Source organism: Dermacentor silvarum, chromosome 1 (genome assembly GCF_013339745.2).
Source record: "Dermacentor silvarum isolate Dsil-2018 chromosome 1, BIME_Dsil_1.4, whole genome shotgun sequence".
NCBI classification, from domain to species: domain Eukaryota; kingdom Metazoa; phylum Arthropoda; class Arachnida; order Ixodida; family Ixodidae; genus Dermacentor; species Dermacentor silvarum.
The window spans coordinates 294,584,077-294,607,634 of NC_051154.1; the positions used below are offsets into that span (position 1 = coordinate 294,584,077).

Below are 23,558 nucleotides of genomic sequence, written 5' to 3' on the forward strand. Positions count from 1 at the left end.
CTCTCGTAGCTGCGTACGATCTTTGTAAAAACTGATAGCTTATATAGTAATGGGGGGCCATTCGTGAACGAAAGCTGCCGATGTGGCGCTTTAGGCTCGCGTACATTTACCGAGTAAATGCCTGCTCAGGGGTGCTATGCAGGATGCGCCGAGTTTCTCGTTCGCACGAGTTTTACCTGAGTTTGCTGGATGGCAGTCAGTGAACGGAGATAGCAAGGAACGTGCAATAATAGCAGGCAAAAAGAAATGTCGAGATAAAGCCGCGTATGACAACATGAGCGAACCGTGCACGGCACAGTGCTTCCGCGCTTCAAGCACAGAGGACTGCGCAACAAAACGCACCAGCGCCGCGTATTGTTATCAACATATTATCGCAATTTAGCAATACCATAGAGAAAGGAATTCAACAAGAGGAGACACTCCCATAGGGCCCAGCGGCCGAATTGACTGCAGCGTGCCAAGCGGTCGGCGTCAATCACTTCCGGTTTCGGTTTTGGGCGCGCGTATTTTGAACGCAAGCTAGCACGCCGGCTGCGCCCCCCCCCTCTCCTCTTTTTTTTTAAAGACGATAGTCTTTCTTGGGGAACTTAAACGCTGAAAATTTGGTCTGTCAGTCTGTCAACCGATTCAGCCACCCGGCCAAAGTTGGACCACTTGCTTACCGCCCACACTACTTAAACTGGTACGGCTGTTCATATACTTGTGAACGTTATCGGTCAAAAAGTAAATATTACGCATATATGAGGCGCAACATCACTAGGTAAGTATTAGGAGGTGTGTTCCTTTAATAGAAAATACATAGATACGTAACTCTAAAGACCCTAGTTTCTTAAGCTGCGCTGAAAATGCCATGCTATGCGCGCCGACGAACGACGTCTGCCACGAAGGGAGTGAACCCTCTGCACAAGCTCGTGTCACCGGAGACGGGAAGGCGTCTGCTTCGGCGCACCAGTAGTACATGCGCACAGCCATTGACCCTTCCACGCAATAAAATACATTCATGTCTCACAAATGGTTCTTCTTTGCAAACTATCATGCTATACAGTATACCACACGCGAGCGAAACATTGCTGACATATCGTGGAGGTACGAACACATGGCATGCCAGCAGTGATAATGCGGTAAAATGAAATCTGTTCAAACAAACCTCTATTGCATTTATCATGCCAGGACGGAAATGGTACGAGAACAGCATCACGGGTGGCCGCGAATCAGACCAGCACTCATGTAGTACGGCCGGCAGAAGACTATCGTCCTTCGACGACATTTGCAGCGAAGCACGCAGATACGCGGCCATTTTTTGCTGTTCGTACAGAATCGGTTTATTATTTAGTAAAAATGATTGCGAACGATCTCGTAAAGTCCCATCGAATCTGTGCCACGTGCAATTTCACAAAGTAGACGCAAGACCTTTTGTGCAATGAGGAAATAATTATTTTGCTCTATATAAAAGCTCGTTCCGCGCTTTTTGTGCGTTCATCCAACGTTGTGACCCCAGCAGGTAAGGCCGTAGTTCCTGTATGAAGCTCCACCGGACGGCACCAGCTGAAAAAAAGTAAATTACAAGCATGTTACATTTACAAGCACGTAACAGCATGTTACAAGCATGTGTCATTTCGGTATTTAGACATAGCAATACTGCGTGTAGAGGCGAAACATGCGAAAGCGGTGAATGGGCGGCATTAAAAACAAAAGAAATTAGCTTTTACATACATGGCGTAGAAAATACCCGACTCATCCCAAACAATACCATAAAATATGAAAACATCTGATTTCCAAGCGTTCCCCCATTTCCGGGCATTTCCTGCACTTTGGCAGCACAAATACACGGGCGACTTCGCGTTTCCAAAACTTGGCCTCGGGCGACGCGACGGTACGCTACATACATAGAGACGGACGCAACAGACACTCAAGACAAATGCGTGGGCGCAATACTTGTTTTCAGTCCTTTAGAAGACGGAATTTTCGAATTACAAGTTTCTGATATGTTCGTCGGCGTTGTCTTTCGCGCGTTCTGCCGGTGCCAGCAGCACACCCCATGTTATCACTCTTGGCAATCGCCCATCGCGTTTTCAACAGGCGTGAGTACCGAAAGAAGGTATATGTTGTTGCGGAGCCACAAAAAACGTCACAGACGTGTCCCTCTATAGATTCATTACACGCCAAACTAACTTTGTCAACACGGCCGAGCTGCTTATCGCTAACTGTGTCACAGCGCGCTGTGCGGCCAGCGTGCCTCAAAAGTACCCCAGAAAGTAACGAAATTACTTTTCAGTAATGTCTGGCGTCAGAGAAAGCTACAGAAACTTCTCCTAGCAAGATGCACTAGACTACGCACCACGGTCGAGTTAGTTCTCGCTAACTGCGCCCTGTGCGGCCAGTGTTGCTCAAAAACCGAAATAAATTACCATAATCCCCTAGGAAGCGTCGGAAACATGTCTCAGCACGATTCATTTACTCAAATTAACTGCGCGAGGACGGCCGAGCTGTTTTTCGCTTACTGCGCCTTAAGTATCGGTCCCGTGCCGTAAGCCTAATTGCGTCGTAGACTGTGAAACAAGATTTCTCACCTTGCCGTAGTCCAATAGTGCAGTGGTGTCTTGTCCCAGTGCAGAAGGAACGCAAGAATACGCCGGGAGCCCACGAAGCCAGGCTACTTTTTACAAAAAGGGGACAGACGGGTCGCCGCAGGCGAGCGCTCAAGCGCGCGCGCGGCCGCACTCGCTGACTTCGGGGGAGTGTCTGGCGGATGACGCATGCAAGGTAGATATACCTGGTAGCGAAGCTTCCATAGAAGCCCATACGTTCAAAACATGGTTGCTTACCGGCGGTTCATGGGGCTTAGCGCCATCTGTGTGAGGAGGGAACACTTCCGGCGGAAGAAAAAATAATTTGACGTCACATTCGTCAAAAACAGAAGTGACGTCATTTTGTTCTCATAGGCGGGAAATTTGTTTTCGAAGGCCTGCCATTAGAGCTGTATATTCAAATGCCCCGCCATTCGACTTCATGGGCGTTCCGACTTTTCAGCGCGAAAAGCGATGCCGGAAAACATCAGCCGTACGGGTGTCGAAATCGCATCACTGCACAGAACATACTTTCTTAGGAGGCCGACGAACACTTTGGCCGTAGATTGCGTAAAGTGCTCGTCCTTTCGTCGGACGCCAAGCCCGTCGGCCAGCGCTGTTGCACGAAAACAGCTAAAGTAAACAAGTATCTGACGGTCGCAACTCCCTACTTTTGACTGCACAGGTTAAGAAACAATAAAACTACCCGCGTCACCTAATTCAGACAAACGTCGACATGCAACACAACACATGTGAGGGAGGCGTATTGTAACCGGTGAACTTTACGAGCGCGCCTTTCCACGCACTCCAAGAGTTGCATGGCATTGCAAGTGATAGCGGCGTCAACGCCCGCTGCTATCGATGGGCGCTCTCACGGTGGGCCCTGAAAAAAGGTATATATTGATAATGATCTAGTAAAATACAGTTGTATCTTTTCTCGCCATGCATATATAAAATGAATTAGGAATTTTATTTTCGTTGAATGAATCTAACTGCGTCTCGCTTTAATTTAAAAACGCTTTTTTTCTTTCCCAGTGTTTATTCCCCCCAAACATAGTCGCGCTTCAATCGCTGCTCCCATAACCACCCTTGCTGATGTCGGTGACAATTGGTTCTGAACCGCTTTTCGCCCGAAGCTTCGCGACCTATGTGGATCGACCTTGACGCATGTATCTGGCGCGTCATGACCTGTGGCTAGGTAAGGCAAGGAAAATAAGTCGCAAAGCTAAAGTTCATTTATACGCAAAACGTTTTAGTTTTCGCAGCAAAGAATTAAAAAAAAATAAACCAATGCCTGTTAACTTAAGTTCACTTTCTTTTTTTTTCGATGCTCGCGGCAGCTAACGTTCGGTGTCAAAAGTATAGCGTGACGTATGGTGACGTGTTTCCTGTTGCCAGTTTTTGCCGAGTGTCCCCTCTTGTTGAATTTCTTTCTCTATGGCAATACCGTCAGTGTCCCGCTGTCTATCTGCGCACTTGCCGTGAGCCGCTTGCCACGCCTTTCTCGGGCGCGTCAAGGGCGTACCTCCTCTTTCGAGCACTATCTTTCTATCCTCCGTCGAATGCGAACAGGGCACATGCGGTGCATTCTTGCACCTACACTTTCCCTCAATCGAATACATTGAAATACAAAAAAAAAATAAAACTGTTTATTTTTTAAAGTATCGCTTTTTCGTTTTGAATGCTATAAATTTGTGTTGACAAACGGACATCTAGTGAATTATTAAAATTTTCACTTTTTTGCTGGGAGTGGAGATAGTGAGGCGAAATCTTACAAGCGGATACATTCTAGAGGGTCGCAGGCACGAGGGAGTTCATACGGTGAACAATCACCAGGGGCGCTGCAGTGTGATTCTCGATAAAGTCGATGCGATAATGACGCATAAAGTCAGTCGTGACAATGACCTGTCCATTCTCTGTCTATTAGGGGAATGGCAACGCAGCGCTGCGGCATGGCTGTTCACCGCAGGTGCTTTCAGTCAGGCGGCTATAAAGGCCGCCGCTTTACCAACTGAAACGACACTCTAGCGATAGAGACGGGAGCAACGGCTGTCGCTGCAAAATTGCTGTGCGGTATTCTAGGGTCTGTAGTGACGCAGCACAGTGAGAATGCACCAGTTTATCTGCGTGCGCGAAGTCTCCGCGATGCATTGTGAAAGAAGAGCGTGCTGCCCAGCGACACAATTCATCGCTTGTCACCGCTTGCCCAGTGAAGGTGCCTCCGTGCGCATGTACGCAGAAATTTAGTGTGTTGTAGACTCCAATGTGTTTGCCGATTGCCTCTGCTGCTGAGCTAACAGCGATCGCAGGTGAATATCGTAACGACAGCGCAGCAATCGCATTTTGGCGGGTGAGGGCTCTTGTGTGCAGTTCGGAAATTAGACTTCGAACACAGGAAGGTGTTGCAATTGTTTAGTGTGCCGTGCTTGTGATGAAGAGATGCCATCGTACTGGGTGTGCTTGCGCGGACCGCTAACCGTGTTTGCGACACTGCGGCTCCGATACATCACTGATGACAGACCAGCCATCTCAAATGACAGCTGCGATACGTTGTCGTTGGAATACACTATACACTGCTCAGGATCGTCGTCCACCACGGCGCATCGACGCCTTGCAAGCAGCTACAGTGACGTGCCGATAATGCAGGCAACGAACCGTGTTGTGGGGCCATCACAGCCCAAGAAGTTATATGCATAAGCCAGCGAAAGTTGACACTTTTTTTTCTTGATAGTACTGCTCCGTACATCACCGATGACAGTGCTTAGTGCGTGTTTTATTTCGCCGGTCAAGATTGTTAATGCCTCTCAGTTCCGCACCACGTCGCTGTTGCCGAAAAATAAGTTGGGCGTGGCCCAACCTTGGTGGGCGCGCACAAGAGTTACATGCCTCGCGCAGGGCGTGACCTATGGTTTTGATTGACAGGCGAACTCGTGCCAAACTCGTACATCGCGAAACCCCCCTCGAGTTGAACTCGTGAACATGGCGGCGGCAGCAGCAGCCTGTGTCATCGCATCCAGCGGCAGTAAGCGTCAATATGACCGTCTGAACCCGTTCACCTATAGATGACCGACGTAGAGTTTCAGCGTCAATTTTGCCTTTCGGAAACGTCAGTGCGCTGGCTATGTCAAGAGTTAGGCGAAGGCCCTTGTCTGCGGAGACAGCGTGGCGGGCAAATTATGCTTTCCGATGATGTGACTAAGCTGCGGAGGAAAAGTTTGTGCGATCGCTTCGGCTCTCTCCTGTTTCAAGCGCTGCTCGTCCACCGCGCCAGCAGCCCCAGGCCAGGTCCGGCGTCGTCATCGGAGTAATGGGGCACCTGCGAGCACCTGCGGTTCAACCCTGACCAACCAACCTGTGCAGGCAAAGTAGTCACCTTATATTGGAAGATTCAGAATGGACGCCGGGCTGCCTTCCGGTGCAACATGTGCCGAAATCAGTTTTCGCAGTTACACGGAACCGCTGTACTGCACGGGCGGAGAGCCGAAGGAAGTTACTTCGCCAACACGGATCGCCTCGGCCGTCCGAACGACCACCTCTCCAGGCGGCAAATGATTTGGCTCACGTACTGCGCGAGCAAAAGCGTACACATATGGCTGTTGAAGGAGATGACCGGCGACTTGTTTCCTCTACCGGAGCAAGCCATCGCCGACTGGAGGAACTACCCCCGTAAGGTCGCGAGGGCCGAGCTGCTGGCACGACCTCCACTCGGTGGCCCCGGGTAGATAGCGCAAATTGACGAGTGCCTTCTTCGCGGCGAGCAAAAGTACAATCGAGGTCGCCTAATGTCGCGCGACAACTTTCCGCCGAGACGCCAAAATTACGCCACATGTTCTACGCGACCAGAGGGGTGCTGCGACTTTCAAGGTAGACCGACAAAAGGCGGCGACGCTAGGCGCCATTATTGCAGCCACTGTTCAACTGGGGGCCATTATTCATAGTGGCGAATTGGCCGCATACAAATGCATCCAAAATTTAGTGGATGGTAACGGGTCTATGCCTCAATCTACATTGGGAGATAGTCAACCACAGCGTGAACTTTGTGGACCCCATCACGGGCGTTAACACGCAAAAAATAGAAAGTTATTGTCAAAAAGTGAAGCGCCACCTCGTCAGTGATGGGTACAGTGTTACTGCACCGATGCTGGAGTCCCACCTGGAATGGATGTGGTGTCAGTCAACGGCCACGTGCGCTGCAAAGACCCTCTCTTGGGTTTATTAGAAGGCACGTATCGCTCGGGCTGCCCAGTATAAAGACTCTTTCCTGCAGTTGTTAGAAGCCATCGCTCGGCGCTAGCCAGTATGAAGGTGCATCAGAAAGTAAAAGAAAATGAAGGGTAGTTTTCTGACCCTTGTATGAGTGTTTTCCGGCATTCCTGAGTGCTTACACGGTAAGCGCGCGGCAAACCACTTCTGCGCTAGCCGACGCTCACTTCGTCTCGCAGCTGGGGCAGCTAGGGTGCATCGATACGCGCTCGTGCATCGAGGCACCTACTCGCAGCCTTTCTTTAGCACGAGCAACGAGCGATCTGTTGAAAGCCCCGTGAGAAAACGAAGCGCACATCAATCGGTGCTCGGAAATGCTAGCCCAAGCACGTAGCGAGCCGCGTCAATCGAATCCAGAGTAAAACGTGGAAGGCGAGCGTCCCCTCGTGGTATAACGCAAAACGTATTAAACTACAAATTAGTCTAATACACATTCAGTGTACATCTTGTAACTTTCAAAATGCTTACAACCCACGTTATTGCGACAAATATTATTGTACTAAATGCATTTATTTTATACCTTGATTGTGCCTGTAATGCACTCGGTGGAACGACAAACAAGTGAAAGAAGGCACGACCATGCACCGACCGTATCATCACGCGAGCCCCAGTTTGTCGACCGCACATATGGCAACGCCCAAGGGATGATAGCCATCCAGAGTGAATCTAGATAAACCAATAAAACTTTAGGCGTGTCGACGGAGAAACTTTGTCTTGTTACCATTAGTTCTTTCATCTTGGGGCGTCGCCAGAGCTCATGAAGATCCCGAGTTTCGCCAAACTCGGCGCATCCTGCATAGCACCCCAGGAAAGGTTTTCCGAAACAGTCAATTCGCAACGGTCTCAGACAGAGGTTCCCGCGCAATAGACACGGCATGCGCAGTGCATAAAAAGCACCGATTATCGCTCTGCTTTCGGGCACCAATCGCGTCGTCATGCGCCCCCGCGTTTGCTCTGTGCTAGCACGCTCTAAACGCCCCCGGCCTCCTGACGGGGTTGGAACGCGTCAGCTTGCACGCGCGACGGCGTTCCAAGTGCGTTCCTGACGCATTTGCTATGCCGATGCCAGACAACAGCCCCCGGCGTGTGGCGCCGCGGCAGATCAAACTGTTTTCGATGCACGCGGCAGGCCGCACCCTTTTTTTTAATCTAGTGGTCACGCTCCGACCTCCGTACGAGGTTTCCGGCGCTCGCCTCTAGGTGTCGCATAAATTGCTGCAGTCGCGAATAATCGTCAGTGTCATGATCCGCGTACCAGCCTCACCTCGGCGCCGTCACCGCGACAGACATCCGACGCTGACCATCAATTATCCCTTTGCGTTTCGTTCGTCAAACAAAGACCGGTGACCACATACCACCAACCGTTTCTTTACCCCCTCTTTACAGTGGTTCTGTTCGGCGAAACCAGGATGAAGGAACACGCCGATCCCAAGCTTTCCGAGCAACAATTAAAGAAATAGCTGGTGCTTTTTAGCAGCAGGCTTACAATAACTTAAAGAGGGGAGTGGCTTACACGGCACATGTCATGAATTACAGAAAAAATAGCAGCAAATGTTGAAATACACAATATTTCGACATAAGTGCAGTAGGCTAAAAAAGAGAAAAACAACTAAACAATCACAGTCAAACCGCACTCTCGTATTAATGTTGACCAATACACCACGAACAAGGAATTATCACTGAAGGAAGCAAGGGTTACGAAAAGGTGGTTTCCCACCATTGCTGTCATCGGTATGAAATGACTTGAGAGAATGTCTTTGAGTGCTGCAAGAAGGGACATGAACCTGATAAGTAGGGTTGTGCGAATTTGAGGTCATTTCTTGCTGCTTGCGAAATTTTGCCTGTAAGTCACGCTCAGCCGCTGATCCGCAACGTTGCGGGTCAGCCAGCTTCTCTGTAGCAAAGGGCACGAGTTCGAGGTTAGCGAGGGTGGACTCGTTTGTAGCGCCACCTCCAGTCTGAGCTTATCGCTTGACACCAAATGAGACGAGGGAGCCGCTGACACAGGGTCAAGTGCCTCTCAGTTTATGGGCATTTGAAGTTGTATAAAAAGGCACCTGTTGTCCAGTGGAAATTACTAGATTACCGCGGACCGTTATCAGCAATCGGGAACGGGTAAACGAAGCACCGCCGAAATGTGCTGTCCTGCTAATGGTGTAGTAAATGCTGATACTTTGCAATATTGCGTGGCAGCAGCGCATGGTACAGTGTTCTCTCCGTGTCGGGTCGCGTTGACAGGAACGCTTGAGCCGCCGCAGCTGTTCCCATGGCGGAAAGACAGATGGTCCTTCCAAATCGTTGAAACCACTGACCTCCACTATAGTTGAGATCAGTGGTTGAAACGGGGGTAATACACGTGGTGGTGCACGGGCATTTGCGCAAAAACGAGAGTGACGCCATCGTGGCGTCCGATGTCGCACCGGCGCACGCCCCGCGTTAGGCGGTTCATGGTGTGCCTTGAAAGCGCGTGACCATGCGTGAATTTCCTCGCGGTTACCTCTTCAAGGCCATATCATCATTGTGGTTGCAATGAAGCGGGGTGTGCGCTGCTGTGCGCCTTCTTTGGTCGCGCCTACGTGCATTGGTATTTTATGCGTGGGTACCAATTTTCCCATCACCAGACTGGAATAGTTCGTTGTGATAGTACGGCTATTAAAAAAGAACATTCGTTTTATCTGGAACCAGTTGCAACATGCAGAGACGGAAAATTGTAAGTGCACTGAAATGTGTTCGTTATAACCAATAGATTGTTATATCTGGGATCGTTATAAGTGGGTTCGACAATGCGTGCGACGAAAGGTGTTTGCTCAGGGCAATGTTCTTTCATTTCATGCTGGAGTTGTTCAAATAGAACTGGAACTAGAGTGACTAGAGGATAAAGTGACTCTCGCCCAACTTATTTAGTGTTGAGCTTGACGTCGGAAATGTTGACGGCCTTCGTCGCAGCCATTTTAGGGTGCGACGATTACTCGCGGAAAAAGAATTCTAATTCTTTGATGGCCAACGTGGGCGGTGAGAGCATAATGCGAGTGAATACGGCAACATTCGTAAAAATGCGTAGACATTACGAAAAATTAGGGAAGCGTAGGGAGGCATGTCGCTAAAAGAATGAAGAAAAGCCCACCTCCCGTGTACGGTTTATGGAGAGCACCTCACGAAGCAGCAGAAGCAGCAAGTCGGTGCAGACGTCGGGCTCATGGACCTCGTCAACGAAGACGGGCGACACTCCTTGCAGTTCGACGTTCTGCTGCAAGTGCCCAAGCAGGATGCCCAATGTGCAGAAGAGTGCGCTTCCGCAGCTCCTCAGCAGCTGCTTCGTGAGACGGACTTGGAAGCTGACGGTGTTCCTCAGCTGCAGGAATGAAAATTATCTGACGCAATAGATTGACTTCTGCTTTTCAATGTTACACCAAGGAGAAAGTTTGGTACAGCGGTACCTGTAAAACTGTGCTTCCACACTACCAAAAATTACTGCGAAATGTTCTGCTAACCTCCCCACCTTGGTATGTGATGCATAAAAAGGGAACACAGGGATAAACCTCTTGCTGTGGAGTTAAAAAAACAGTCTTGAAAGAATGCTTTATGAGTCAACACTGTTTCACAGTTTCAAGATAATGAATAGCATACAAGTGTGCTACATCTTTCCCCCAAATCCTTAGCTGTTCCTTCTAGAGAGTTAGTGTACTAACTCTAGAAGAAAAGATAGGAGAAAAAGTGACAACCACAAAGGTGCCACTGTGTTGCTGCCTCTTATTTTAGTAACCATAAAGACAATCAAAATATGGTGCAAAAAAGAAGCATTTAGATATAAGCCATACGTAGGGACGATGAGTAGTGTTCGTTATATATATTTCTGAGAAAGATGCAATGGCGGTTGAAAAAATCTACGGTGCGTGAAAGGATGCGAAAGACCAGCTGCCACGAACTTTTTGTGTACGTGCGCTCTATGGTAGAATAAAGTGCATACTACAATGTTCCCGTGCTGCTTCATTGGTAACGACTAGGATTGTGCGAATACCAAGTTTACAATTTCGAAACAAATCGAAGTGCTTTTGCGGTGGGTAACGCTTAATTACACCAGTCAATTGTCATTGCGGCAATGCAATGGAAAGGTTCAAATTAGTTTTTCGAGTCGCCTTTCCTCTCTGCCGTGATCCTGCCATGACGCACCTCCCGATGTGGCGTGCAAGACAGCGAGAGCAGCAGAAGCCGTGGAAAAGTCGAAGGAAGAGGCAAAAAAGGTTCACTTAAATACATTAACCAACCTCTGCGTCCCACTCGAGAGCCACCCGCTTTGCCATGGAGATTGTTGCAATCCTCCTTGGCTGGGTGACCACGATATGGCACCTAGAGCATTGCCCTCCACGAAGGTTGTCCTCAAAGATGAACTGCGCAGCCTGCGTGGTCTTCCCAGATCCAGTCTCGCCACAGATCACCACCCCTTGGTTACGGTTGATGGCACTCACAATGTCCTCCCTGCAGCGTGAAATGCACGTGCGGAATATACGTAGCAATCTTGGTTCTTCCGTGCAGCAAGATCTAAGCACATTTATCTTAGCGACACTCAAAAAGTTTGTAGATTCTCAATAAATTATTGTATGCATGCAAGAAATTGCTATTTACCATTCTGTTTCTAACTTGATGTTATACCGCGAGTGTAATGTGCTCAAGGTTGGGTAATATTTGTTGGGACTTTTTTCTTATGTTTTATTCATTGAAGCAGGACTTCAACCCAACTAATAAATAAAGGTACAAAAAATAGGAAATAGCTTCTAACACAATACGTCCCCCGTGCACTGTGATCACTATATCGCATGCCACGCTCTTTCTTGTGCTACTTTTTCATGCTATAATTTACAGCATCTCGGTTGTGTGTTCAATTTTGGCATTCTTTCATGAACAGGCCGAAGCCTGAAATAGATTTTTTGATTATCAGCTGTTGTCTATGTGACTCAGTGCGGTGTCAAAAAAAAAAGGTTTCCAGTATGACAAAAACAGTATAAGTGCCCGTCTGTTTTATTGGTTTCTTTCCCTTTTTTAAACCTACGCCATTTATATGGCAGTGGATACCAGCCGCATCGTATACACGAAGGAGTACCAATTGCTGCAGTAATAGAAATAATATTATAAATAATATTATTATTATTGTTTCCTATGCAGCCTTACTAAGTTCTGTAAACATTTTTCTGATAGGTCGGCTCGGTCAGAAAGGTATATAAATGCAATAACTCTAAAGCATAAATTGGAACCCTTCCTGAAGCACTGCCATTGACCAACCTCATGTGGTATAGCTTTCATGAGACTTGAAATCAGCTGTAGAGTGAATGCTTAACCAACACTACAAGGAATGAATGGACGAATAGATATTCTTGGCGCTATATTCAAGTGTAGATGATACAAGCCTCCCAATTCGCGGGCGGGCTCTCTTTTGCGCGGATGGCGTTCTACTTCTCTCCTTCTCCAGGCTTATCTTTTTGTAAATCCACAAAAATAATTGCATTTTCGCCGTGCTTTAACTCCCTTCCGCCAAAGTAGTGCCGATACGAGACATTACCGATTTCGCATAAGTTCACTCGAAGCGCTCAATCTTAATTATCCTCCTCTTCTTTGGGGCATGAGGATCAAGTGATGAAATTTAATGCTTTTACGGCAGATTGCTAAATTCTACCAAATGTATGGATCCCTAATGTTGATATGAGGCAAAAACTTGTTTAAAAACTACTTGAAGTATGTGCATAAAAACCTTTAAGCTCGAAGTTTACGAATTCTTGACTCTGCAGCAAAAAAAGATCTTGCTTTTGCGTGCATTGGAATCGCCTTCCTTCCGACATTGTTTCCTTTTATGATAATACCCTATTTAAATCTGCCTGAGATTATATTGTATAATTAGGGATTACCATGGCTTACCATGCTTTGTAACAATAGTCTGCACTACGCATGTTGTTTGCCCACTCCCCTCACGAATGCTTCGGCCCTCAGGGTCAATAAATGAAGAAATAAATAAATAAATATACTGCTTCTTTTAGTACGTGTAACCAAAAAGGACAAGATTGCTCTGTGAATTGATAGCTTATGGCAAATTGTTCAAATATTTGTTTTGATCTTGCAATAGTAAAGTCACCAATCAGTGGTGGTTTACAGAGTGGTGCACAAAATGTCAATTTTTCCACGTTTACGTCTTTCAATAGCTACAGTTTACAAAGCTGCGTTATCGCTTTTTTATTGCGATAGCAAATATACAGTCACTCTAAGCGCATTTCTGCCGTCGCCATCGCCGTCGTCGTCACCATGATGTTCCGTATAAAGTCCAAGGGCGATATAATCGTTTCCGCGCGCCGTATGCTGTATATGCGAGTGAAAGCGCGTGGGGGACGCGCGCTTTCACCGAAAGCGAACGCACGGCGAAGAGCAAATGCGGCGTCTTCCGTCGCGCGAAAGGCTGTGGGGGGATGGGAGTGAGGGAGGGAGGTGGGCGACGTCGTGTGGCGGCACCAACTGCGTGTCTTGCAGCCGGGCGCAAGGGTAACTAGCGACTAAAATCTCGCACGCAAAATGAGGATAGCGGGAACGCAGCGCGGGAGGGAGGTGGTGCGGCTTCTAATCTGCCAGCAACTGCGTACTTGTAATTGAAAGCCATCTCCACACGCCTCTTTGCTTTGCATGCGCTGTGTTTATGCCGCTCAGTTTCCGTTGAAGCGATAGACCGCACGAACCTTCGGTCGCTGCTGCTTCCGCGCTTGCCGACGCCAGCGTTTTAACAGGGGTTGTCTGCGGTCATCAAGAGTGATCTATTCATGTTTGCTTGTGCGCACTGACACCATGCTTTTAATCAGTTAGTAAGCGAACGTGTCGAAGTTAATGCAGCCGATAAAACTACTACCCTTACTTCGTATAGCTCTATAATAGTAAATTTGCTATCGCAAATGAAGCGAGATGGCCGTTCCTTTCGGGCGAAACTGCGACTTATATTTCTGAGTCGCAGTTGTAAGCAATTTTCTGGAAATTAGCATGAATTTTTCAAATCAACAATCAGCTATAAGCCAGTTGGGAGATTCTAACGTTATAATTTATCTGCAGGAAGCAATAAAATCCGTCCATTAGATACAAAGCAAAATAATTTCTGCGTTCTTATTTATTGAGCTACAATCTTCCGAGGTGAAAGTATCCTTTTACGAAACGGGGTATTAGCAGCAGAGCCAGATTGCGGACTCCTCCAAGCAAATAAATTTGGGTAGCATGAAGCAGCTGCATATCGTCGTGAAGTTGGCGAGACAGATGGCTGAAGCAGCGGCAAAGCGTCGACGAGAAGACGCACATCAAGGTTAATGTTAAAAGGCATTAGGTGTGACAAAACCACAACATGCGCGGAAGCTGCGTATACTCCGCCAAACATTTAAATCATACATGCAGAGCTTGAGAGGCTTGTTAACAGCAGATTGACGCAGCGACTAAGAATGCGAGATGCAAATCTAAAATGAGATCAGGAATTGGCTTAACATTCATGTAAGTATTGAACATCGCGCTACAATGGAATATGAGCACAACTGTGCGATGTGTATGGGTACCGACGCATTTTTTTAATCAGAGAAAATCACTAACATCATCAAATGTCAATGAAAGTGCATGTTATCGAAGGATACAAAATGTATTCAAGCTTATTATGAGGCGATGTGCTGAAGCTCGACCATATTAATCGTGTTACTGCGCAAGCCCAGAAAATTATGCTCCTCATGGCTGTTGATTGGTATTGATACAGCTATTCCTTCTTCGTCGGACTCTGTAAAATTGTACAAATTAAAGGCTATTATTTTTTCTCCACCAAACAAAACAAGCCGTAAGGTTGACTTTTGAAATTAAATTATTTTGGCCTTTGTACTCAGTTACCCGCCGCGCTGGCTTAGCGGCTATGGTGGTGCGTCGCTAAGCTTGAGGTCGGGGGATCAAATCCCGGCGGCGGTGGCCCAATTTCGACGGCGGCAAAATGCAAGAACGCCCGTGTCCCGTGCATTTGCGGAACGTCAAGGATCCCCTGGTGGTCAAAATTAATCCTGAGTGCCCACAAATGAAATCGTTCTCCTGGCACGAAAAGCTCCAAAATTCATTTCAATTCTACTGAGATTCGGCACGGTGTAAAGTGCCCTCCCCTCCCTCTTTCTACACAGAAGAGCGAAATCAAATACCTGCATATCATAAGGAAGCGTCCGGTGCCCCTCGCTACGACCATTTGGTGGCGGAGTCCTTGTACGGGGCATGGTGCTTGCATGGGGTAGCCCTGGGTCCCGGTGGCCTTGACGCCCACCACAACGAGCAGGTTGCACTCAGCCTTTGGGAAAAGACTACTCCGATGTCCTACGGAGCTGTCGGAGGCGCGTTCGTCGGCCTTGTTTCGCGGCTTGATCACATGGTCACGATTCTCTGGGAGAACGTTGTCGATGGCCAAGTTGCTGGGCACGTTGGATACGCCGTCTTTGGACCCCTCGGGAAGGCGTCGAGGATGTAACATCGAGGACAGCGTCTTGGTGGCTGGCGACTCCTCCGAGAAAGTGGATGTGGAACAGTGAAGGAGACGGTTAACTGCGATGCCTATGGCGACATCGATACCCATGGCTGGTACTTGGCCGATGCCGTTCCTTTCCGCGAGGCTGCTTACTTTCTCGCGATTTCGAACGCGAACGCGCGAGCTAGATTTTCCTAAGCCACGTGAGCCTGGCGGGCCTTCGCACGAGCGCGTGGTTCCGTGTCGTTGTTCTTTTTCCTCTACTCCATTCTGAGGTTTGTGTAGCAACCTGCGCTCCCATGTCTTCCGGGGTCTTGCGCTAAATGACTTTGACGGAATGAAGGAAGCTGGAGAATAAAACATCCCAGTGACAGAGCGAGATGACCAATTTTTCATTTATCATGCGGTGTCTTACGGCTAAATACGGGCCAGATATGGGATAGCAGAGTTTCCTGGGACATTACACAGAAATCGGGATACTGTAGAGGGTCATGCAAGGAAATCAAGAGGGTCATGGAAGGATCGCACACTGAAAGATGATTTAATTGCCTCCCCTGAATTCCTTTCCCTAAACAGACCAATAGCTATCCCTATCTCAGTAAACTTACATGGTGTTTCAGTTAACTTGGGCCAAATTTTAAAAATGTGCGAATGCTACGTGGCTCGACCGAACCAAGGTAATTTTGTTTTCCGTCACTTGGAGATACTCAGACCCTTTTTACATATCGCCTAATTATATAATTAGTCCTAATTACTTATTGACAATCCTAATTTTTATTATTAGACGAAAATTGTCAATGAGTACATAGCGCGACCACATGAAAAACTCCCGATACAGCTTTTTGTTGTTAATAAGTGCTATGTCAATGTGTTTTTCCGATCGATATATGAGCCCGAAAGTAGAGGCAGAATTGCCGCGCGACTGGCCGTTTAAGGCGTTTTGCGTGTATTCGCGGACATCTTTCACGTAGTGATCTTCAAAAGTCCTTTTTTGGTTCGTTCGATGCTGCATAGGAGTTGCTCAAACACGTCTTTTCTGAGACATACGTGCAACACCAAACAATATTTCTTGGTAAAAGCTTCATAACTTTAGCCTTAGAAAAGACAATCATCCTTTACGCGTAAAAAATACGTTATCTCTGTTTATTGACTAAAACACTTGATATCTAACGGGGTAAGCGAAGTGGGAAACATGATGGTATTGGAGTGAGCAAGCCAGCTGCTTGTGTGCAAAAAAGAGGTACACACACTAAACAAAAACGGCAAAAAAGGGACCTGAAGTCAACCCGCCATCCACAAGTTAACAGAAAATACTAGGTAGAAATCTGCGAATTCGTGCTGACATTATCAACTTAAAGAACCCCAGGCGGTCAAAATTATTCCGGAGCCCTCCACTACGGCGTGCCTTATAATCCAAACTGGTTTTGGCACGTAAAACCCCAGAAGGAAGAAGAAGAAGATTTTCGTTTCAGAATGGTCGGCTGCCGCATCAATCCGCGACAGCGGACATGGCCAGGCCTGTTGCGACTCAATATTGCGCGAAGGTGTTAATTTATTTAAATATATTTGCATGTTCGCGAACTTATGAAGAACCTGGCTTTGTCCGGGTACTCCTGATAAAATTTTGATGAATTGATAAACTGCATCGTGGACCACCACGGTTGCATTCCACCCTCGTGGAAATTTGGTCCCCACGGTCGACATCGCGGGAGGTCAGCAGAGCAACGACACAGCGCTAAAACGTTATAAATATCCAGATTTTGGCAGGACTTTTCTGCCATTTCATGAGATGTTGCTGCACTAGAAGTCGATAAATACCGGGTAATATTTCAATCGAAGCAGTATGTTCATCGTATATTGTTTTTTTTTCTTTCCGTACAAAAATATGTCTTCAGGTTTTGAAAGTTTCCATTATCTCCTGCACTTCCAACTTGGAACGTAATTTGGAACGTGTTTCCGGCAACAAAAGTTGTACAGTTTATATTGAATCTGGGGGTAGTCTTATGGAACCTATTTCCTTGGGACATTTTCGAAAGTTGAAATTTGTGATTAGCTATTCGAGAAAAACAACGCTTCATTATCTGTTTTCTTGTTTTTCTTTTCCTTGTATTAATATGTATGACCACAAAGGTGGCAAGAGGTCATGTTTGGCTTACATTGAGACTTAACGACAGTTTCAGTCAGCACTGATTGACGTTGCGTAGAAGAATTTCTCGCTTAACTTAATGAAATGTGGGATTCCTTCCACAGCAGTTCTATTTGGAATAGCAAAGCACTCAGCCTACGACACGTATTTTTTGAGGCGAAAGCATTAAGTGCCTATGTCGGTGGTGACCTTGGCGAAACTACGTCGTGACGAAACATGTCTGACGTCGCAAAGACTAAAAAAAATATATAAAAAATTCTCGGATTGACGTCACATTCCTGAAGGAGGTTCCTGTAAACAAAGTAAATTAGTGACATTGAAAAGAAAATTTGGTGCATTGGGGTCTGTGTGGGAAACGAACCCGCGCCTCCGGGGTGCGGGACTAGCACACTTCCCTGAAGTCAAAGCTGCTCCACGACTTCTCGAACGGTGTGGAAACCGTGCACGGGTGCGACACATTGGCAAGACGCTGCACGCATGGCAACTTGTGCTGGTGTGAACGCACAGCGTCCTGGAACTTACGAAACGTACCTACCCAGCAGAAAATTCCTAAGAATGTCCTGTTCAACCTGCTGAGGCAAACGGTCGTGGGCTAATGGTTAGAATACCTGGAGTCTGTGCCAGAGGTCCTTTGTTCGAATCAGGTCGTCCAGCAATTATATAGATATACTTACATATATCCGGAACAGCACAGCGATGGTGATGGCAAAAGATGTGCCTAGAGTGTCTCTATAATTGCTGTAGCAATAAAACCCTGGTGTATCGTACTTTGAGTTGAATTTTATCAATTCTTCCAAGGGGGTGCAAATCATTCTGGAGGCCCTTACTAAGGCGTCTCCCATTGTCCCGAGTAATTACATGTATGGTACACAGGCCAATGTGAAAGAAAGGCCAAAACCGTGCTATTGCTGCCTCTGAATTTTTGTAACGTCATTCTTTTATAACCTCAAACTGATTTCGATTCGGCTGTACTGCCCGTTCCAGTTATTGTATATATATATATATATATATATATATATATATATATAGTCATTACAATCATAGCACACCCACAAGTGCTGTCTTGAACGAAAGGTTTGCCGCTTTCTATTGGTCACATGGTGGCACACCAAATGAACTGGCGAGCACCGCCATGGCGAGCACTGCGCATCTGCGCGTGAAAAACGGCGCAATGCCATGCAGATCGCCCTTTTGGTGTGGTAATATTGATTACTGTTTTTTGATCCAATGTAGGAGGCAGCAGAGCCGCGGTAAAAACACGGGCGATGCCGCTGCCGCAGCGGTCTCCAATTGTTCCGCTTGGGCCAGGCTTTGTCTTACCTTCATCGTGGTTGCTCTCTCAGGGAAACCTTTCTTTAAGCAGTATATTTGATGGTGTTTCGACTCTGGGTGCGAAAAACGATAACACTGCAGCGAGCAGCGTGGGCGTTCGCATGCCGTACTCTCACTTGGCTTATTCTGAAATAACAATTCCTTTGTGCATGATTACATTCATCATCACCATAACACTATATTTATGTCCACTGCAGGACGAAATCCTCTCCCTGTGAACACCAATTACCACTGTCGTGCTCTAGGTGGTTCCAACTTGCGCCTTCAAATTTCCTAACTTCATCACCCCACCTATCCTTCTGCCGTCCTCGATTGCGCTTCCCTTATAGTGGTACCCATTCTCTAACTCTAATGGTCCTGCGCTTATCCATCCTACGCCTTACATGGCCTGCCTAGCCCCATTTTTTCCCTCCTAATGTCAGTTAGAATATCGGCTATTCCCGTTTGCTTGCTCATCCACACCGCTCTCTTCCTGTCTCTTAGCGTTGGGCTTAACATTTTTCGTTCCATCGTTCTTTGTGTGGTCCTTAACTTGTTTTCGAGCTCCTTTTTTAATCTCCAAGTTTCTGCCCCAATGTTTGCACCGGTAGAATGCAGTGATTGTGCACTTTTCAACGACGGTTGTAAGCTCCCAGTCAGTATTTGGGAATGCCTGCCGTATGCACTCCAGCCCAATTTTGTTCTTCTATAAATTTCTCATGATCAGGGTCCCCTGTGAGTAATTTACCTAGATAAACGTACTCCTTTACAAACTTTAGAAGCTGACTGGCAGTCCTGAATTCTTGTTCCCTTGCCAGAATATTGAACATTATCTTTGTTTTCTGCATATAAATCTTCAACCCCACTCTTACACTTTCTCGGTTTAGGTCCTCAATCATTTTTTGTAATTCGTCTCCATTGTTGCTGAAAAGGATCAAGTAATGTGCAAATCGAAGCTTACTGAGATATTCGCTGTTGATCCTCACTGCTAAGCATTCCCAGTCTAAGAGGTTGAATACTTCTAAGCATGCAGTGAATAGCATTGGAGAGATTGTGTCTCCTTGCCTGACCCCTTACTTGATAGGTAAATTTCTACTTTTCTTGTGGAGAACCAATGTAGCTGTGTAATCTTTGTAGATATCTGCCAAAATATTCAGGTATGCCTCCTGTAATCATTCATTACGTAACGCCTCTATGACTGCTAGTATCTCTAATGAATGAAATGCCTTTTCTTAATCTATGAAAGCCATATAGAGAGGTTGATTGTAATCCACAGATTTCTAAATTACCTGACTGATGACTTGGGTATGATCCATCGTAGAATATTTCTTACTAAAGCCAGCCTGTTCATTTGGTTGACTGAAGTGAAGTGTGCCCGGATTCTATTGGAAATTATCTTTGTGACCCTATTGCAAAACCCAGTATCCAGTGCCCAGTGCCATGCCTGATTATGGACCCGGTGTCGCGCGCTTGATGCTGGGACGCTGGCAAGGCGCGCACTGCCATTACGCACTGACTCTATGACTGCTGGTATCTTCACTGAATTAAATGCCTTTTCATAACCCATGAAAGTCATATAGAGAGGATGATTGTATTCCACAGATTTCTCGATTACCTGATTGATGACACGGATATGATCCATCGTAGAATATACCTTCATAAAGCCATGCGGTTCTTTTGGTTGACTGAAGTGAAGTGTTGCCCTTATTCTGTTGGAAATTATCTTGGTGAATATTTAATGCAATACTGAAAGCGTGCCAATGGATCTATAATTCTATAATTGTTTAACGTTTCCCTTATTATGAATAAGTATAATGTTGGCCTTCTTCCAGCTCTCTGGTACGCTTGAAGTCATGAGGCATTGCGTACAAAGGGTCGCAAGCTTTTCAAGCATGATGTCTCCTCCATGGTTTATAAATTGACAGTTACTCCATCTTCTCGAGAAGCTTTCCCCCGGTTCATATCTTGCAACGCCTTTCTTACATCGCCAGTGATGGAAGGAGCCCCTGTATCCTGTTCATTCCTACTTCGAATGAAAGTGGGTTGGCTAGTCTGAGAACTGTACAGGTCAGTATAGAATTCTTCCGCTGCTTTTACTGAGTCATAAAAATTTCTGATGATCTTATCCTGCTTATTTTTCAATTCATATATCTTAATTTAACTTATGCCAAGTTTTCTTCGCACAGATTTCATGCGGCATCCATATTTTGCGGCTTCCACAATCTTTCGCATGTTATAATTTCGAAAACCCTTTCTTTCTTGTTGATCAGTTTCGATAGTTCAGCGAATTCTATCTGCTCTCATGAGTTCGACATTTTCATGCTTTCTTGTTTCTTTATTTGGTCGTTTGTTACTTAGGAGAGCTGACCTAGTGGTTGCCTTGGCACCTTACCTTCCACTTCAATTGCTGCTTCTGAGATCAGTCTAGTTATGGTTTTATTCATTACCTCTATCTCATTTTCGTCTTTCTGCTCTAAAGCACGCAAGGCCGGCCTCTCTGCATTTCGTATGATTAAACTTCTATGTCTCTTTCTTTTCTAAAGCTGCACATTTGTTTGCGACCAACAGCCTGAAATTGTCTGCTTTAATTTTGCCCTTACTGCGTCTAGGTTTCCCTGCTTCTCCTTGACTAATTTTACACTTTCTCCCTTCAATTGAGAGAAATCTTGAACCTCACAGTCACTGCACTTTACCCTACCTAACACGTCTACATCCTGCACTATGCTGGGATCGGAAGTGAGTATGAAATCTATTTCATTTCTTGTTTCTCCATTAGTGCTTCTCCAGGTCCACTTCCTGTTTCTACGCTTTCTGAAGAAAGTATTCATTATTCGGAGCCTATTCCTTTCTGCGAATTCTACCAACATCTCTCCTCTAGTGTTCCTAGAATCGATGTCGTAATTGCTAATTGCTTGCTCACCAGCCTGCTTTTCCCTCACTGTTGCATTGAAGTCCCCCGTGACTGCAGTATACTGAGTTTGCACTTTTCTGATCGCTAATTGAAGATCTTCATAAAACTGTTCTATTTCTTCATTATTATGACTGGAGGTTGGGGCGTAGGCTTGTAGTACCTTTATTCGATACCTCCTATTCAGCTTTACTATACGACGACTGCTACCCTCTCATTTACGCTCTAGAATTCATCAATGTTGCCCGCCATGTCCTTATGGATTAGAAATCCTACTCCGTGTTCTCTATTATCTGGACGAACTCTGTAACAGAGGACGTGGCCGTTAGTCAGCACTGTATAAGCCTCACCAGGTCTTCTAACCTCACTAAGGCTAATAATAACCCAGGCAATTCCTGATAGTTGCTCAAACAGCCCTGCTAAGCTAGCCTCACTCGAGAGCGTTCACGTGTTAACGTTGCACGGTTCAGTTTCGATTACATTACACCATTATTAATGGGATTAGCATTCTTAGCCTTCTTTAGACACTTGGAATCTATTTGTGTGTCTGTCTGTCTGTCTCTTCCGTTTTGTTCTGTTATGTTCTGTGTCCTGTCTGTCCTGTCCTGTCCTGTCCTGTCCTGTCCTGTCTGTCTGTCTGTCTGTCTGTCTGTCTGTCTGTCTGTCTGTCTGTCTGTCTGTCTGTCTGTCTGTCTGTCTGTCTGTCTGTCTGTCTGTCTGTCTGTCTGTCTGTCTGTCTGTCTGTCTGTCTGTCTGTCTGTCTGTCTGTCTGTCTGTCTGTCTGTCTGTCTGTCTGTCTGTCTGTCTGTCTGTCTGTCTGTCTGTCTGTCTGTCTGTCTGTCTGTCTGTCTGTCTGTCTGTCTGTCTGTCTGTCTGTCTGTCTGTCTGTCTGTCTGTCTGTCTGTCTGTCTGTCTGTCTGTCTGTCTGTCTGTCTGTCTGTCTGTCTGTCTGTCTGTCTGTCTGTCTGTCTGTCTGTCTGTCTGTCTGTCTGTCTGTCTGTCTGTCTGTCTGTCTGTCTGTCTGTCTGTCTGTCTGTCTGTCTGTCTGTCTGTCTGTCTGTCTGTCTGTCTGTCTGTCTGTCTGTCTGTCTGTCTGTCTGTCCGTCCGTCCGTCCGTCCGTCCGTCCGTCCGTCCGTCCGTCCGTCCGTCCGTCCGTCCGTCCGTCCGTCCGTCCGTCCGTCCGTCCGTCCGTCCGTCCGTCCGTCCGTCCGTCCGTCCGTCCGTCCGTCCGTCCGTCCGTCCGTCCGTCCGTCCGTCCGTCCGTCCGTCCGTCCGTCCGTCCGTCCGTCCGTCCGTCCGTCCGTCCGTCCGTCCGTCCGTCCGTCCGTCCGTCCGTCCGTCCGTCCGTCCGTCCGTCCGTCCGTCCGTCCGTCCGTCCGTCCGTCCGTCCGTCCGTCCGTCCGTCCGTCCGTCCGTCCGTCCGTCCGTCCGTCCGTCCGTCCGTCCGTCCGTCCGTTTTCGTGTTTCGTGTGTTCAAAGGTGGATACACACGCGAGGGCAAAATCCCGCCTGCTCCGCGGACAAACAGTGACGCCAGCACTTGAATCCGGCGCAGCCGAGTTAGGTCGCATTCGCACAGCCGGACCGCCGTTTGCGGAATCCGCGTGCTTACTCTCGACTCCAACGTTTATTAGCAGCTGCGCGTTTGCATACTCGGCGTGCGCTATATGCCATAGTGCTATGAATCCCTCAACAAGAACCAAAAGAGTGACGGTTGCCTCGTTACTTAGCGTTTTTTTTTGTGCACCTCACTCATGTTGAAGTCACGCAGGCTGCGCGGTCTGAGTAAATAGAAGTGCGCGCGCAACCACGACTCGCCTTTCCCGCTGCATCAAAACAAAAGACACGCGGTCACTGCTGCACAA

At 47.1% G+C, this 23,558-nt stretch overlaps 1 protein-coding gene across 1 annotated transcript in view; it reads left to right on the top strand.

Moving 5' to 3' along the window:
• Positions 1–23,558, top strand: part of LOC119437231 (adenosine deaminase) — a 476,423-nt gene that overhangs the window by 123,399 nt on the left and 329,466 nt on the right. The gene's annotated exons all lie outside the window — the stretch shown is intronic.